Source organism: Denticeps clupeoides, chromosome 8 (genome assembly GCF_900700375.1).
Source record: "Denticeps clupeoides chromosome 8, fDenClu1.1, whole genome shotgun sequence".
NCBI lineage: Eukaryota > Metazoa > Chordata > Actinopteri > Clupeiformes > Denticipitidae > Denticeps > Denticeps clupeoides.
This window is the reverse complement of record NC_041714.1, coordinates 18,799,789-18,816,884: the sequence shown is the minus strand read 5'-3', so window position 1 is coordinate 18,816,884 and position 17,096 is coordinate 18,799,789.

Sequence of the window (17,096 nt, the reverse complement as noted above, 5' to 3'; positions counted from 1 at the left end):
GGGTGAAACCAGAGGCACTCGCTTTCCATCGCACTTGGGATTGCAAAACGCAATTAGAAATCAATTACAGGTCTTCAGCTCAGTTATCTGAAGGAGCTTCACCTCTGCTGTAACCAGGTTCTGCCTTCATGACATTTCACCATGCAAGAACAGGTCTCATTCATACAAAGTCAATATTTCTGCTGTGTGCAACCCCGAGCCCCAAATACTAGGTGGCTGCACGGTGCATGAACAATCTGCGCTTTATTAACACGTTAACAATAATTTGAGTATAAATAAATCAGTGGTACAGCAACTGTGAAAACCTCACAGCAACAATATCAAACTGGAGAGTGGGAAATCCCCAATCGGGAGAAATGAAAAGAAACCCCCACTTCTAGTCAGATTTCCTTCAGATTCAGTACACAGTTTTTCTACTCTGACTGTATGGAACTGCAGTAATGCTGATTGGTAATTGTAATATTGTCTTTAAGAGTCAGTTATCGGGCAGAAAAGAAAATTATGCTTATTATGCTGAATTCAACGCTAAAGTCAATGCTGATGTCAGGGGTTAAAACCTTTTTTATAGCATCTATCAGACGCCCTTATCCAGAGAGACTTACAATCAGTCCCCCCTGGAGACACTCAGGGTTAAGTGTCTTGCTCAGGGACACAATGGTAGTAAGTGGGATTTGAACCTGAATCTTCTGGTTCATAGTCGAGTGTGTTACCCACTAGGCTACTACCACCCTTGTAATGAAATGAAATAAGGTTAAAATAATACGTTGCTCCAGGTGAGGCTCACAACCTCGGCATAACTCATCAGACACTGTTTCATAAGTACCGCACGCTAACCGATTGCGCCACAGGAGCTGCACAACGAATGCAGCATGAAAATAAAGTGGAGACCGCACCCAGCAGTGATGCCATTTTTTACTGAAAAAAGTCCCAGATTGTGGAGGGATGCATTCATCCAATGTTTCCATAGACTCCACTCTACATCTGGGGGTTCCAAAGTTATCATATGCCCATAACAACTTGGTAAAATGCAAAAAATCCTGCTGGGGGGATTTTAATTTTGTTCACTATGACTCAGACAGGATATGGGCTTCCTAGAGGCCAGTGGTCATGCAGACATTTCCTGAACTGTGCACGCCTGCAGAATTACAGTCTCATGTCACTGGGGCCATTATGGACACTGGCAGTGCTCCAGGTTCAAAGGACACGGGAGACTTCCTCTGCCCTCCAGACAGGAGTGTTGGGCTGAACCAGCCAGACGGAACACGGGAGTTCGGGATAATCGGCTTTGTTCCTCGCTCAGCTGCTGCTTTAATAAGCCTATTGATCTGGAGAGGAATGGTTCCTCCAGTCAGTCTGTAGGTGGCTAGGTGCAGAGAGGAAACGCTGGTGTGTGTGCGGTGGGGATAATAACAAGGATTGAAACTATATCTATTAAAACGACATCTATATGTCTAATTTACATAAAAAATATCCGTCAAAAATCCCCACATTAAAATCCATTAAAAGACTGGCTTGTTGGAGTCAACTTGGGTGGTGAAAGCCAGGTCTGGTGGGGGGGTGGAGTATACATATTCATTATATGCATATTATAAAAGAAGAATATATCAGCTGTCTGGGGAGTAATTAAGCAGCAAATGTGGTGCCAGTCGTCAATATGGCGCATTTATTCTCACAGTCGCTTCCTAAGGGACGTGCGCTTTCATATACAATAAACGAAGTTCCTATGTAAAATATATGCTAATGCACATGCAATATCAGCATCTGACAGTTTTTTGTTCTTGTAATTGCGTAATTGTTTTGTAATTAGAGAAGTGTAAATCTGTCCAGGCACTTGTCTCTGGAGTGAAAGATCGTTGTCACAGTGAAGCCCTCATTAATTGTGTCTTTGACGTGTTCACATTGCTGTGCAAACAGACCATAAATGGATTTAATTCCGCCTCCGCAGCCTCTGTATCTTGAGTGGCGTAAAAATCCGTCCGCCCCTCCCCTCGTACCCCCGTTTACTCAGAGATGGGAGGCACTACAGCGTTTCAGCACCTCCGAAGTCCTCTGGCCGCTTCTTTTTCCAACAGAAAGAGAAGAGGCGGGCCTCAGATGAACGCCGCAGCTTTTGCCCATCTCCACCCTGCCTCGGGCTGCGGATCAGGAGAAAATTAACATTACGTTACGTAAGATTCTCATTCACGGAGGCATGATGGGTCGCTGCAGACCCCTGGACCGAGGAGAGTGACTCAACTCTTTCGTGGCTAGAGGGAGCGAGTAAAATGGCAGCACCAGGACGCTGCTCTGATGAGGAGACAGGACAAGCGTCCCTGGAGCTGATTATCAAACGAGTGTCTGACGCCGTTTTCTGAGGCGCTGCTATTTCTGGCCCTTATCCTCGTCTCACCCCACACTGAGCACGACGAATAAAAAAAAAATTCCCGACTGATGTTATTTACCCCGTTAATGCGCAGTGACACACACACATTTCCCAGAGGGATGATTACACACACATGTACACACACAGGCTACTGGCAAAATTATGGACCTGAACGGATCCCCTTGCAGGCAGTGAGGTTGGGTAGGATGGGGGAGAATCCATCCCCCGCCTCCTACTGGATCCAGAACAAAGAAGCAGAAGTAATTATGGCGGCGCAGATAGTTAACAGCCCGGGGAACCGGAGTCGGAACAATGGCTTCATCGGAGCGGAGGTGTGGCCTTCGTTCAGAGAACAGCACAAAAACAGCACAGAGAAAGACATGTCGGAAAATATCGGTTTCTATTGCAAGTCAGTGTGAAGTGAAGTACAATTCGTCCTGTGCTGGGTACATTATCAAATCACTGGTAACCAACGTGCGAAACTCTGTTTTTACGGCAGAAAGACGAAGGGCTTCCTTGTTCACCGAATAGTGATAAAACCCTTGCAACTGCAAGTTAGGGTTCATCAAGAAAGACATGATATGCGGGTCAACGTTTATTGCATCACCAAAACCAACATTTTTCAATATAGCATCTTTATGGAACCTGTTTTTTCAATGGTTCCTGTTAATTAAATGAGTTAATTTTTAGGGGGTAGAATAGAACCTGAAATCCCATGTTGGACCTGGCTTGTTGTTCTGCTCGTGTCCAGTTCTATGCTGTGAGAGAGATGGGGGAAACATCTCAATACAATCAGCTGAGGCTTTTATCCTTCTTCTCCACTCCCTCTGTTCATTCCCATGTCATGCTCCTTCCATCCCATCAATCATCCTGTTTTTTTTTTTTGTTTTTTTTTGCCCTGAACCCCCAAAGGACCCACTCTTTTCTTTCATTCTATAAAAATAACTGTTGTTTTTCGCTAGATGTGTTTTTTCGCTCCTCCATCGGCTCTGCAGGCAGGAGAACCGGCCTCTCAGCGTGAAGCCTTTTTTTCCCTCTGACACTCTGAATATTTCAGAAACGGAATAGACAGACGCAAGCACGACTAAAGCAAGAGGGAAAGTGGGAAGCAGACAGAGCGCGTCGCTTGTAAAAAAAGAAACCCCGTTATGCAACCGCGCTCCTTACTGGCGCGTTGCATCTGTTGTTGTTGAGGCGGGAGAAAAAAAAATACAGCACGCCATGCTGTATCCCCAGGGCGCCGGTCTCCCCCCCCCTCTCAGCGAGTGCGTTACGGCTCCGTCCCCTCCTGTCACATGGACTTTAAATGCAGCGAGTTTCCGGGGCCTGAAAATGGCGAGTCATCTGGCACAAGCCAGTCGTGAATCAGCAGCGTCTCTGAGATTGACGGGCGCGTCACGATCAGTCATAACAAGCGCTCCCGCTCTCTCTCTCTCTCCCTGTGTGTGTGTGTGTGTGTGTGTGTGTGTTTGTTCATCACACACTGTCATTTCCTCCAGTTTGTAGCCTCCTTTTTTACGGATGCGGTTTTCTGTTTCCAGGGTTCCAAGGAGACCACCTACACAGAACTCATCACTCCGGATCCGTCAGCGCGCTAATGAGGGGTTGGGGGGTTGGGTTGTCGTCCCTGGCAACGGAGCAGACGAGTGACGATGTAATGACCCCGGATTTACCGTGTAAGCAGTGTCACGATACCTGATGACAAAAAGGGACCAAAAATAAACCATCAATTACGAGAGTTCGGAAGCAGACAGGGTTCATACAACGCTGCACAAAACACAACAAATCATCAGTTGTGTTGAGGCGCAGCACACAATCTTGTTCTCACTGTCCCAAACAAGTTGGAAAAACAAGAAATGGAACTTGTAGGTTTCCATCATGGTGGTCAGAGTGGTTATGAAGCGGTTATGATCATTTATAACACAGAAAGTGACAGATTTTTCACTGTAATTTTGTTAACATTCTGATTGCAAAAAGGACCAAAAAAAAAAAACGCAACAATTTCTCAACAACAGCGCCACTAAGTACACATCTAGTAAATAAACCCGACATAAGAGCTTTATTCTTCCCGTGTGGCGGTTTTAGAAGAGGCGCAGGTCAACCATTCACTGACCAGGTAAAGCTGATCAACAGAACCGGGTTCAATCGATCATCCATGACAACCAAAACACGTGGCTGCACCGTTTCTAGAGCAGAGATGAAGATGCTGAGTGAGAAGAAGAAACAAGGGTCTGGCAGGAGAGGCGTACACCAAAGCAGCGCCGGCGGTGCAGCAGTCCGCTCAAAAGGACGTTTTTGAGGCGCAGCCAGGACGCCCGGCCAACTATTTCTCATTTGGAAATGTCCCGTCGCTGACCCTCCTGCTGGAGCCTGGCACCGCGGAAAAACAAAGACGGAGCAGGCGGGCCAGGGCTGGGGATCAGTTCGCCAAAGATGGAAGTGCGGCGGCGGCGGCGGCGGCGGCGGCGGCGCTGGGCGGGGAGAGGAGAGGAGGAAGAAGGAGACAGGAAGCTGGCGTCCCCTGGTCGGTAGAATAAAGACATCCGTCAGGTTTTATGGCAAGCAGGAGAGCAAGACTGTGGACGAGGTCCCAACACACCAAATTCTACATGGCGGGGTCAGATATGGTGTCTTGGTGTGATGTTTATTGTGGCGCTCGGCGGAGGAGGAGACAACCCCGGTATTTTTCCTCTCTTCCTTAGCCTTCTCACCCCCACCGGAATAAAAAACACATCCGGCAACCTTGCCGGGGCCTGTCTCCAATTATCTGGGATCCCGGGAAAAGTCTTTCCATTTGATGTTGCCACGCAACGTTTGACACGGAACAGGCCGGGTGTGTGTGTGAACTCGCCCGCCCTCCGCGGCTCCTGGATTGAAAGCAGCTGCGGATCTGAAGGAACACGTTCTTAAACGGGCCCAAATGCAGCACAAGGGCCGCCCGGGGCGGGGACCAAACGACCTGCACATGGGAGCCTGCCGTAGAACAGCAGCGGAGCGATGAAGGAAGGAATTAAGGATGCAGCTCATTCTGAGCCGATCACAACAAAGTGACATGAACCTGAGTGAAAAGTGCAGCAGTCGGAAAAACCCCGGAAGAGAACCTGAAACACAATTCTGGATTGTTTTTTTTTTTTTCCAGAACATTCTTTTGGGCGTTTCGAGGAATGTTAAGGAAGCGGCCCCCGTAATCAGAAGGTTGCCGGTTCGAATCCCGATCCGCCAAGGTGCCACTGAGGTGCCACTGAGCAAAGCACCGTCCCCACACATTGCTCCCCGGGCGCCGGTCATGGCTGCCCACTGCTAACTCAGGGTGATGGGATAAATGCAGAGGACAAATTTCACTGTGTGCACCGTGTGCTGTGCTGCTGTGTATCACATGTGACAATCACTTCACTTTAGCTTTCAGACTCCAGAGCACATCCAGGGTTGGGATGGAACAGGCATAATAAGTGAAGTTCAGATTGCTGGTGTGGCTGTAACCAATCTCAGTAATATTATCCATGACAACAACAACAACATTTATTTCTTATAGAGCCCAAAATCACATACAGTATGTCTCAATGGGCTTTGACAGGCCCTACAGTTGACACCCCCCACACTTGACCCTTCTGCACACAAGGAAAAACTCCACACCAAAAAAATCTAGGAGGGAGAAAAAAGAAAGGAAGAAACCTTGGGAAGGAGTGATACAGATACAGAGTGATACCCTTCCAGGGTAGAGTGGGCCTGCAATTGGTGTCAGTGCAGGGTTTGTGATGATTTGTCCAATAAAAAAGTCCTACAGTTGTAGTGTTTGAGAAGTCCAGAGTGTAGTCCAGTGTCATGTCCATTATGATGTCAATGACAGTAGCAGTACATGTGTCTTATTTATTAATAGTTATTATTGTAATTTGCTGTGTGTTCAGGCTGATACAGGAAGACAGTGGTCACACCCCCCCCCCCCAACAAGACTTTCCAGTCATGTCACCTCGGGCCTTTTGCTGGCCTTTTGGCACCCTGGTGACACCTCATGCATGCTTGGGGAGGCCACAACTTGATGAAGATCCAAGTGAGCGGCCTTCATTAAATATAAAGCATAAAACGCCGTGGACACCTGCATCTGCCTCCAAACTCAAACATCAGACGTTATCAGTTCTCCTGTGCGAACGTCTGTGGGCCAACGGAAAATGCCAAAGTGCCACTTCGCTTCCAGACGCGGACCCCTGTTTGTTTTACTTAACGGCAGCAGGCGTGAAGGGGTTAACGGCCGTGAGCTGATTGCGGCCGCCGCCGCACAAACAGGAAGTCTCGCTCAAATCCCCAGCGGCCGCCAAAACAGCCGACGCGTCACACCATCAGCTTTCGTTTGGCTGTGCGGCGCGGGCCCGACAGCCGCCGGCCACGCTGTAATTACAGGGCAGGCGTGACGAGGCATCTGCTCCGCTCAGATGAGTCCGCCCGCACTAACACAGGGGCATGATGGGAAGACTCTTCGGTGCTCTCGACGGGCATTTCAATAGGTGAACCGAAGAGGTGAACCGAACAGGTACCCATTAACCTGGGGACAGGAAGTGGTGCCGCTCAGCATGACAGGGGCGTCTGTAATTACCCCGGCTTCCTCTCCCCGTGCGCCCGTCATCCCTGAAGCCAAACACAATGGCCAGGAGGCTTCCCAGAAGCCTTTGCGTGTGCCGGCCTGTCGTCCTCAGCCTGTGTGAACCTGCCGCTATGCGATGGCCCCCGGGGGCCGGGGACTCTCTGGGGGGGCGCGGGGTCCCGTTGATGAGAGGGGTGAGAGGGCGAGGGGCGTGGCTTTACACACCGCTGAATAAAGTTCGACAGTCAGCTACGTCATGGCCTTGGCAGCACTTGGGAACGGACGGAAATTGCAGGCAAATAAACACAAATGGCAGAACATCGTTAACATGGTGATGCTGAACTGAAACAGTAGACGGAACCGCCGCTATAAACAGTCTGGATCTGTGTTTATGGAACGTTCTCCTGGCGCGAGGGCGACTTGATTAGGAATTATTATTCACGCCGAGCCGCCTGCCGGTCATAAATTCCGGCAGCGCAGTGCTGCGAAATCGCAGGAGGAAAAGGAGCATGGGAGGAGGACGTCTGGGAGTGACAGTCCTTGGCGGAGGCGACCTCTGACCTCTGCGCCACGCCACACACAATCAGAAGCAGAGATCCTGCGAAACGCAGCGTCGGGCCCCCTCAACAGCACGAGGCCGCGAGGAACGACCAACTGGCGCAGGATGCAGGGTTCATGGCAGTCGGCGTCCGTGTGTGTGTCCTTGCGTTTGGAACTAGTTGCGTTTGTCTGTAAGGTGTAAGCTCACGTCATTTTCTTTGTTGTTTCTTTCTTCTTTTTTTTTCTGTTGAACAAGTTGAACCAGCTGGAACGGAAAGAAAAAACTACTCACCGGATGAAAAAAAAGAAAAGAAAATCTGAATGTTTTCATGGTGACACAAAAGATGAACTCTCTTACCCTGAAACCACACCTATTTAAAAAAAAAAAAAAAAGAAAGACTAGCCTCAAGCCACTCACACACACACACACACACACTCTCACACACACGCTCCTGAAACCCGAGCTGGGGGGTATCGGTGTCGGCGCGGCGCCGCCCACGCGCGGGAGCGCGCTTCCTGTGACGCGCACCTGTTGCGTCGGCCGCGCGTCACGTGACGCCGCGCTGTAAACGGTAGCGGCAGCGTGACCGGGCCCCGCAGTGTCGCCCCTGGGGACCTGATCCGAGGACTCCGCAAAAGCTTTATCACCAGGAAGCTGCACAAACAGGCAATATTTCATCATCACGGTCAAAAACACTGGAGATCGGACACAAATCGAAAAAAGAAACGGGAACAAGAACAACTATTGTAGACTATACAGTACAGGCCAAAAGTTCGGACACACCTTCTCATTCAATGTATTTTCTTTATTTTCATGACCATTTACGTTGGTAGATTCTCACTGAAGGCATCAAAACTATGAATGAACACATGTGGAGTTATGTACTTAACAAAAAAAGGTGAAATAAGTGAAAACATGTTTTATATTCTAGTTTCTTTGCTCTGATTACTGCTTTGCACACTCTTGGCATTCTCTCGATGAGCTTCAAGAGGTCGTCACCTGAAATGCTTTTCCAACAGTCTTGAAGGAGTTCCCAGAGGTGTTTAGCACTTGTTGGGGTCCAGCTCACCCCAAACCATCTGGATTGGGTTCAGGTCCGGTGACTGTGGAGGTCAGGTCTTTTCTTAACTTTTTGTTAAGTACATAACTCGACATGTGCTCATTCATAGTTTTGATACCTTCAGTGAGAATCTATTAATGTAAATGGTCATGAAAATAAAGAAAACACGTTGAATGAGAAGGTGTGTACAAACTCTTGGCCCGTACTGTACGCAAATGTACTCACCATTTCAAATAACTTTGGTTGAAATTTTATAGAATTTACATTTTAAAAGTAAATTCCAAACTGACGTGTTCTAGAACAGATGCTGCTAACTTGTGATTGTTCCTCTGCAACGTTCTAATCAATTATTAAAAGTATAAAAGATACCGTTTCTAAATGTGGTAATATATTTTTATGCCATTTTGTCTGATGCGCGGGAGATTCCATAACTGTGACATTTCACTTGTTTATATGCTAGAAGAAGCTCCAGATCTGTGTGTGGGTTTCAGCTGCAGATGGCGGTTTGTTTTTTACGTCCATACCTGGGTATCTGTTCCTCCTGCGTATGTTCAGGGGAAGTCCAGAGGACACATGATGAGTGTGTGTGTGTGTGTGTGTGTGTGTGTCACCTCTGTGAATTACCCTTCTGTAGTATCTGAAGCAGATCTGCCTGTAATATGATCAAGCTGCTGAGACCTCAGTGGTTCATCGTTTCACAATTTCAGATAGAACCCAGATAATGACATGAACAAAAATCACTTTCAATTTTTAATAAGTTCAACCTTGTGGATTTGATGAATCAGCACATGCCAAATATGTATGGTAAGTAAAACTAATTAGTCATCATTTTCAGAAAACGGCCCCTCATGGAGCCTATAACAGGACAGCGGCTCCTCTTCCCCGCCCACAGGCCCAGTGCCATCCTCTATTTCACCTCTTTCCGGCACCATGGCTCCTCAGGCTCTGGTGTCTCAGGGCGGGGCAGAACAACAAACTAACGGGCCTGCGGAGCGTGAAATAAAAATGGCTTCTGTCCCCACCGCGTCACCAGTGATCACGCCCATCCGTGGTCAGCCAATCACGAGGCGTGTCGCACACACATGCGTCTGCCCCCAAAATAAGATAAATAAATAAGGGAGAGCAGCAAAATAAAATGTGAAACCTGGACGGGGTTTGCCCCGAGGACATCACCGTCCGCTTTTCCTCGCTCTCTCCTTCATGCTGTGGCCCAGTTGCCATGGTGATGATGGGCAGGCTCACTGAAACAGAAAAGCCCATTGATGGGTCAGAGGAACGTGTTCCTCAACCTCCGGCTGCTCCCAGTTAACTAGCCTTGCTGCCTGTTTGACCACCTTGGAGAATCCAGATATCAGTGGGGGAGACCTTCTGCATGGCTGGACTCTGAAAGATCCTTTACATTTACAGCATTTATCAGACGCCCTTATCCAGAGCGACTTACAATCAGTAGTTACAGGGACAGTCCCCCCCCTGGAGCAACTTAGGGTTAAGTGTCTTGCTCAGGGACACAATGGTAGTAAGTTGGATTTGAACCCGGGTCTTCTGGTTCATGGGCGAGTGTGGTACCCACTAGGCTACTACCACCCCTGATCAGAGATCAGAGAACGTCAGATCCACGCCAGCGTTACTGAGCACCGTATCTCTCCCAGCTTCCCGGAAGCTTATCGGGTTGCACTTGTAACTTTCCATTCATTAAGGGGTCATTTGCTGCTGCCTTCAAACTGGTTATCAGGCGCGGACGTTCCGTCCTGGAGCAGGAGAACCGATGTTCAGCCTGACACCGTTCATTCTGACGGGGGAAAAGTTGTCTCGGTAGCGGCAGTTCATGGAGCACAGAGGTGCATTTCATTGTCTCTACTCGACTGGTCTGGATCAGAGACCGAAATGAATGTTCGAACCAAGCCAGAGGTTCTGAGCTTGAGGCTGTGACAGAACCATGCGGGCTCTTTGTCTTGCCTCGCCTCTGTTTTCCCTTGAAAGAGAGGGGGCAACACGCCTCCCCCCAGGTAACCCACACCAACCGTCGCCATGGCGACTGACCGACATCACACCCAATCACGAGACGGAACAGCTGAGGAGCCGAGAAGCGGGGCTAATTCCGATCACAAGGACGTCTCAATAACAAAAGGCGATGACGGAACAGGCATCGACCCACCTGTCAGGGGGAGACGGATACGTTCCCCACTGCTCCTCTCACGTTCCACTCTTTTTCTCTCTCTTTTTTTTTTTTTACTTCAAAAGATTGTTGCCATGGTGACTGAAAGCATGAAGCCGCCGTTTGATGTGTGATTCCGCAACCCAGCATGAAAGCCGGCAGCAGCCACGAGTGTGTGTGTCTGTGTGTGTACACTTCTGCCACAAACACTTTTACCCCCTGCCTGGTTTTCATGTGCGTCTCTGCTCGGGAGGATGGGCTCATGTAATATTTGATTCGTAAAGTGCGCTGTCTGCATGCAAACGAAAAAAAAAAAAAAACCAACGACACCCAGATTTCTGTCCGCCTCGTTTTATTCATAATGGAGACGCGTGAGGCAACAGGAGTATTAAAAATACATCCAGACGGGGCCCTTTCACGTCTGATCTGTTCAGGTGCTGGTCTGCAATTAGGGATATAATATTAGTATTCATTATGAGCAACTTAATATGCCCGGGCAGGGAAAACAAGCGCGAACCCAGCCTTGATGAATGGAAAATTATATTTTCCATCCAGTTTGTGACGAGAACAAAGACATTGAGGCGCAAATGGCGCCGTGGCGGAGCTGAAATACTCCGGTGAGGTCAGCAGAAAGTCCCCTTTGATGCATCTGAATGGGTTTTTGCATTCAGGTTAATTAGAATCGGCGCGGCCGTCATATCAGTCTTTGAAATGGAAAATCTCCCATCATCCTTTGTGCTGGTGTTTAAATAGCTGTCTGTTGACGCTGGACTCATGACCTGATATCATCAGAGGTATGAATGTCCTCAAGGAATCGTGTAAAGATCACATCTTTACCAGCTGCAATGGTGATATCCCCTTACACATTGATCGCTATATTTTAGCTGCATATCACTGATAAACTGAATATTGTCTCAATCATAATTCTTACAATTATAAATTATACCTGGTTGATTGATCTAGTAGTAGCCTAGTGGGTAACACACTTGCCTATGAACCAGAAGAACCAGGTTGAAATCCCACTTACTACCATTGTGTCCCTGAGCAAGGCCCTTAACCCTGAGTGTCTCCAGGGGGTGACTGTCCCTGTAACTAATGATTTAAAAGTCGCTCTGGATAAGGGCGTCTGATAAAATGATCGTCAATGGTCTGGGACATGGCCATATACAGTCAGGTCCATAAATATTGGGACATCAACACAATATTAACATTTTTGGCTCTATACACCACCACAATGGATATCAAATGAAACGAACAAGATGTGTTTTAACTGCAGACTGCCAGCTTTTATTTACATCCAAATCAGGTGAACGGTGTAGGAATTACAACAGTTTGCATATGTGCCTCCCACTTGTTAAGGGACCAAAAGTAATGGGACAGAATAAGAACCATAAATCAAACTTATACATCTCAATACTTGGTTGCAAATCCTTTGCAGTCAATTACAGCCTGAAGTCTGGAACACATAGACATCACCAGACGTTGGGTTTCATCCCTGGTGATGCTCTGCCAGGCCTCTACTGCAACAGTCTTCAGTTCCTGCTTGTTCCTGGGGCATTTTCCCTTCAGTTTTGTCTTCAGCAAGTGAAATGCATGCTCAATCGGATTCAGGTCAGGTGATTGACTTGGCCATTGCAAAACAGTCCACTTCTTTCCCTTCAAAAACTCTTTGGTTGCTTTTGCAGTATGCTTTGGGTCATTGTCCATCTGCACTGTGAAGCGCCGTCCAATGAGTTCTGAGGCATTTGGCTGAATGTGAGCAGATAATATTGCCCGAAACACTTCAGAATTCATCGTGCTGCTTTTGTCAGCAGTCACATCATCAATAAATACAAGAGAACCAGTTCCACTGGCAGCCAAACATGCCCACGCCATAACATTTCCAGCACCGTGCTTCACTGATGAGGTGGTATGCTTAGGATCATGAGCAGTTCCTTTCCGTCTCCATACTCTTCTCTTCTCATCACTCTGGTACAAGTTGATCTTGGTCTCATAGGATGTTGTTCCAGAACTGTGAAGGCTTTTTTAGATGTTTTAGCAAACTGTAATTTGGCCTTCCTGTTTTTGGGGCTCACCAATGGTTTACATCTTGTGGTGAACCCTCTGTATTCACACTGGTGGAGTCTTCTCTTGATTGTTGACTTTGACACAGATACACCTACCTCCTGGAGAGTGTTCTTGATCTGGCCAACTGTTGTGAAGGGTGTTTTCTTCACCAGGGAAAGGATTCTTTGGTCATCCACCACAGTTGTTTTCCGTGGTCTTCCGGGTCTTTTAGTGTTGCTGAGCTCACCGGTGCGTTCCTTCATTTTGAGAATGTTCCAAACTGTTGTTTTGGCCACGCCTAATGTTTTTTGCTATCTCTCTGATAGGTTTCTTTTGTTTTTTCAGCCTAATGATGGCTTGCTTCACTGATAGTGACAGCTCTTTGGATCTCATCTTGACAGTTGACAGCAACAGATTCCAAATGCAAATAGCACACTTGAAATGAACTCTGGACCATTTATCTGCTCATTGTAATTGGGATGATGAGAGAATAACACACACCTGGCCATGGAACAGCTGAGAAGACAATTGTCCCATTACTTTTGGTCCCTTAACAAGTGGGAGGCACGTATGCAAATATGTTGTAATTCCTACACCGTTCACCTGGTTTGGATGTAAATACCCTCAAATAAAAGCTGGCAGTCTGCAGTTAAAGCACATCTTGTTCGTTTCATTTGATATCCATTGTGGTGGTGTATAGAGCCAAAAATGTTAACATTGTGTCGATGTCCCAATATTTATGGACCTGACTGTAAACACTAATGTGTCCTCAACATGGACGTATCACGTCAACGTATCAACATGGACGTAGTTCAGGAATTTTATAAATTGATGTAAACTGGTTTTCATTTTTGATTATCCTTCATTTTTTATGTGTCAAGCTGAGGTGAATTTGAGTAACAATTTACTTATGGGTAACAATAACGTTCCACTGTTATCTGTACCCATGATGCACAGATCTGGGACTCATCTGTGATGTGGGCGGGGCTTTTACTGTACCGAGTAAATGGTCCAAACAGTGTAAGCAGGACCTTTAATAATTAGTTCGATTAATAGTAATTAACCTGAAAAGACAGTTTCCCACCCCAACCCAGTTTAAGTTCTCGAGTGAATCTCCATATTTCATACAGACGAGGCGGCCCATCTGCTCGACTTCCATGGATGTTGCTCTGCAACCTTCGTCCTTCACCCAGTTTGAGGAACTCTCCCAGTTGTTTTGACTCATGTGACTCCCGGGGTGTGACTTGGCTCGGCCTCGCACAGTAAATCTGGAAAATCCGGTAAATATGAGACGCCTTCACCGTTCTGCAGGAGCTGCATTACATGCTGAGGGACGCTGTGACAGATCGTGGTAAATGTTGATGATGACATCAATACTCCCACCAAAAAGCAATTTTTGATGTCAGCTCCAACAAACCCAAACAATCACAATTTAGTGGAGCAACATGAACGATTGAACAATTTAAGGTAGATGAGAGTGAAAAAACGGATAAAAATATAGAAAAAGTAATGAAATCGTTCAGCCTGTGCACACGGAAGCTGAAGAGCTGGTGCCCCCGTGCCTCGGTGGCGTATCGCCACCACGCCTGGCCGACTCAGTCTGGCCTTAGAGACTCCAGCCCGTTCGCTCCTCCACCTCAATAACCAGAAGAAGGAGAAGAAGTGGGACGAGGAGGGACGGGGCCTCCACAATCTGCATCCCGCAGACCCTGGCCTGCTTAATCTCCTCGGAGAGCGGGACGCGGCAGCTAAGCCCGCGTGAAAAGCGCGTGGAGCTGAAGAACTGACTGCAGGTGAGAGCAGAGGACAGGATTTCCTCCAGGCCTGGAAGCTGCAGGAGCACCGCCGGTGGGGAGGACCAGGCGACGGGGTCCTTCCAGGTTAGTCAGACGGTAAACAGCTAAAAGCGGCAGCGCGCTCAGTGAATCATGCATGAACGGCATGAAAAATTGATGATGCCGCTCCGAGACTCCTCACTTATATAAGCTGTGTGTGTGTGTGTGTGTGTGTGTGAGAGATTTCAGGCCTCATTTCTCAGCCCTGAGATATTCCACAGCGGGGAAAACGATGGCTGCATCAGAATGGTTTTTTGGTTGATGGCAGGATTGTTTCGTTTTACAGGGTGCTGCAGTTCGTTTAAAAAATAAAGCAAATATTTCATTTAGGCGAGAGCAGAACCAGATGCCAGTGTGTGTGGGTGTGTGTGTGTGTGTGTGTGTTTTTCAAGTGACATTATGAATTCTCATTTCATGTCGCCCAACTGTGGAACATAAATGATGAAACCTTGAAGCAGGAAGAGCAACGTCTGCCAGTAAAAAGGCGGAGTTTTCTTCCTGCTTGTCATTTATTGGTCGCTCCTTTTCTCACTCGGCCTTCTTTCTCACTCTCTCTCTCTCTCGCCGTATCCCAGCATCAATCACCACCAGGCCAATCAGGGACAGGGAGGGCGCCGCATGCATGGCAGAGATGAAATAAACCAGGATGAAAGAGCGAAACCTTCACAGACGTGACATGCTCTGGGCGGCGGAGGACAAGGCGGCCGAACCGTGACTTGGCGTGGCGGGCGATGCACGGCACTGCTGGCCCAGCGTGGCCCGGGCCAGAAACGAACTGCACGTGCCTGTGTCCCGGTGATAATGAGGCTTTTTCACCAGGTCTCGGTCTGTTGGTGGCTATTGTTGCACCAGATTCCGTAAAAAAAATTCTGACCCCTTTGACTTCAATAAAAAAGATCTTAACCGTCATTTATTCGTCATATTATCTCAGAATATATGCACAGTGGCAATAAATATTCCTTCAGAATCGATGCAAGGGGATTACATTAGTCAGCATGTGTGTGTGTGTGTTTATTCTATGGTTGCAGCTAATGACTCTGAGCAGGTAGCCATTTGTCTGTTTGCACGTTACAATGCTGCCTGTAATGAGGGGACTAATGACGGCAATTAGTCTGGGAGTTCAGCTCTGTGTTCATGCATTCGCCACGGCAACCGTCTCCTCAGGTCAAGCAGCATCCTCATGGACACCCATCGTGGAGTGGTGGCGATTTTGGTTGCCCGTTCGATGAAAATTCACGCTAAGCTCAACATCGAAACAAAGATGGAAAAAAAAAACTGAAGCTTTTATTCGTTTGTTGTTTAAAGGTTGAACCAGACTTCTGGATTTCAAAGGTTCTAGTGGAGAAACTTCTTGGCATGAGTGATTTCATATTAGCATTCAGCAAACGCAGAATAATTGAAGGTGAACGTACTGGAGGAGAGCCATGACTTAATGGGATGCCTGCTGTATTAATAACCGGGAGATATATTAGCACCGTTGTGTTACCATTAAGTCACAAGTCTCCGAAACACGAAATTTTTTGCCAAAAGTTCATATCTCCTTCGTGTCAGTGAGGTCAATGCATTTAGAAATGTGAGAAAGCCCTCCTTCCTCTAATATTGATGCATGAAGCAATTATCTCTCGGATTTCACAAAAGGCCACACACTCCGCCATTAATTGTGTTTGATTTATTATCCGCTGAGTTCTTAGGGGTGACAGACAGCATCTGCCACGGAATGCTAACAGGCATGAAATGATATTGAATTGCCCTATTTGCAATGGCTCTCACATAATGACGGGAAACTCTGGAGGAGGAGAACATCTCGGTGACTGTGGTGCAAGTGAATAAATGACCTTTAGCCTTTAGCGCCGACCGCAACATGGTAAATTTCTGATGAAATCCAGAATAAAACATAGAAGCGTTCTGCTCTCCCCGTGACACCAGCGTCTAAAATATAATAATCAGCCTGGTCTATACTGGTTGTTCAATGTCCGCATATTCTAATCCTGATGTTGGCTCATAAAGTGAAGTGACATTTATTAATTAGGGATGGTAGTAGCCTAGTGGGTAACACACTCGCCTATGAACAAGAAGACCCAGTTTCAAATCCCACTTACTACCATTGTGTCCCTGAGCAAGACACTTAACCCTAAGTTGCTCCAGTGAGGGACAGTCCCTGTAACTACTGATTGTTAGTCGCTCTGGTTAAGGGCGTCTGATAAATGCTGTAAATGTAAATGTAACTTAATTAACAATGAAACATTTTTAAATGTTGTTGAGGGGACATGGTGTCATTTTTTATTTATGGTGTCATTTTTGATGAGAAGTGGTTCTGGCGGCCACAGACCCAGGGTTCGGTTTTTAGACGCTGTGGATTCACCACAGTCTTGGTGCCTCCAGAGTCGACGCGGTAAACACCGGGCCCCGGAGGTCTGTGTCAGAAGGGGACCTTTCTTCTGCTGTCTATCCGGGCCCTCTCAGGTCCCGGAGTTCACGCGCTCTACGCCGTAACATGCCAGGAGACGAGAAACATCCAGAT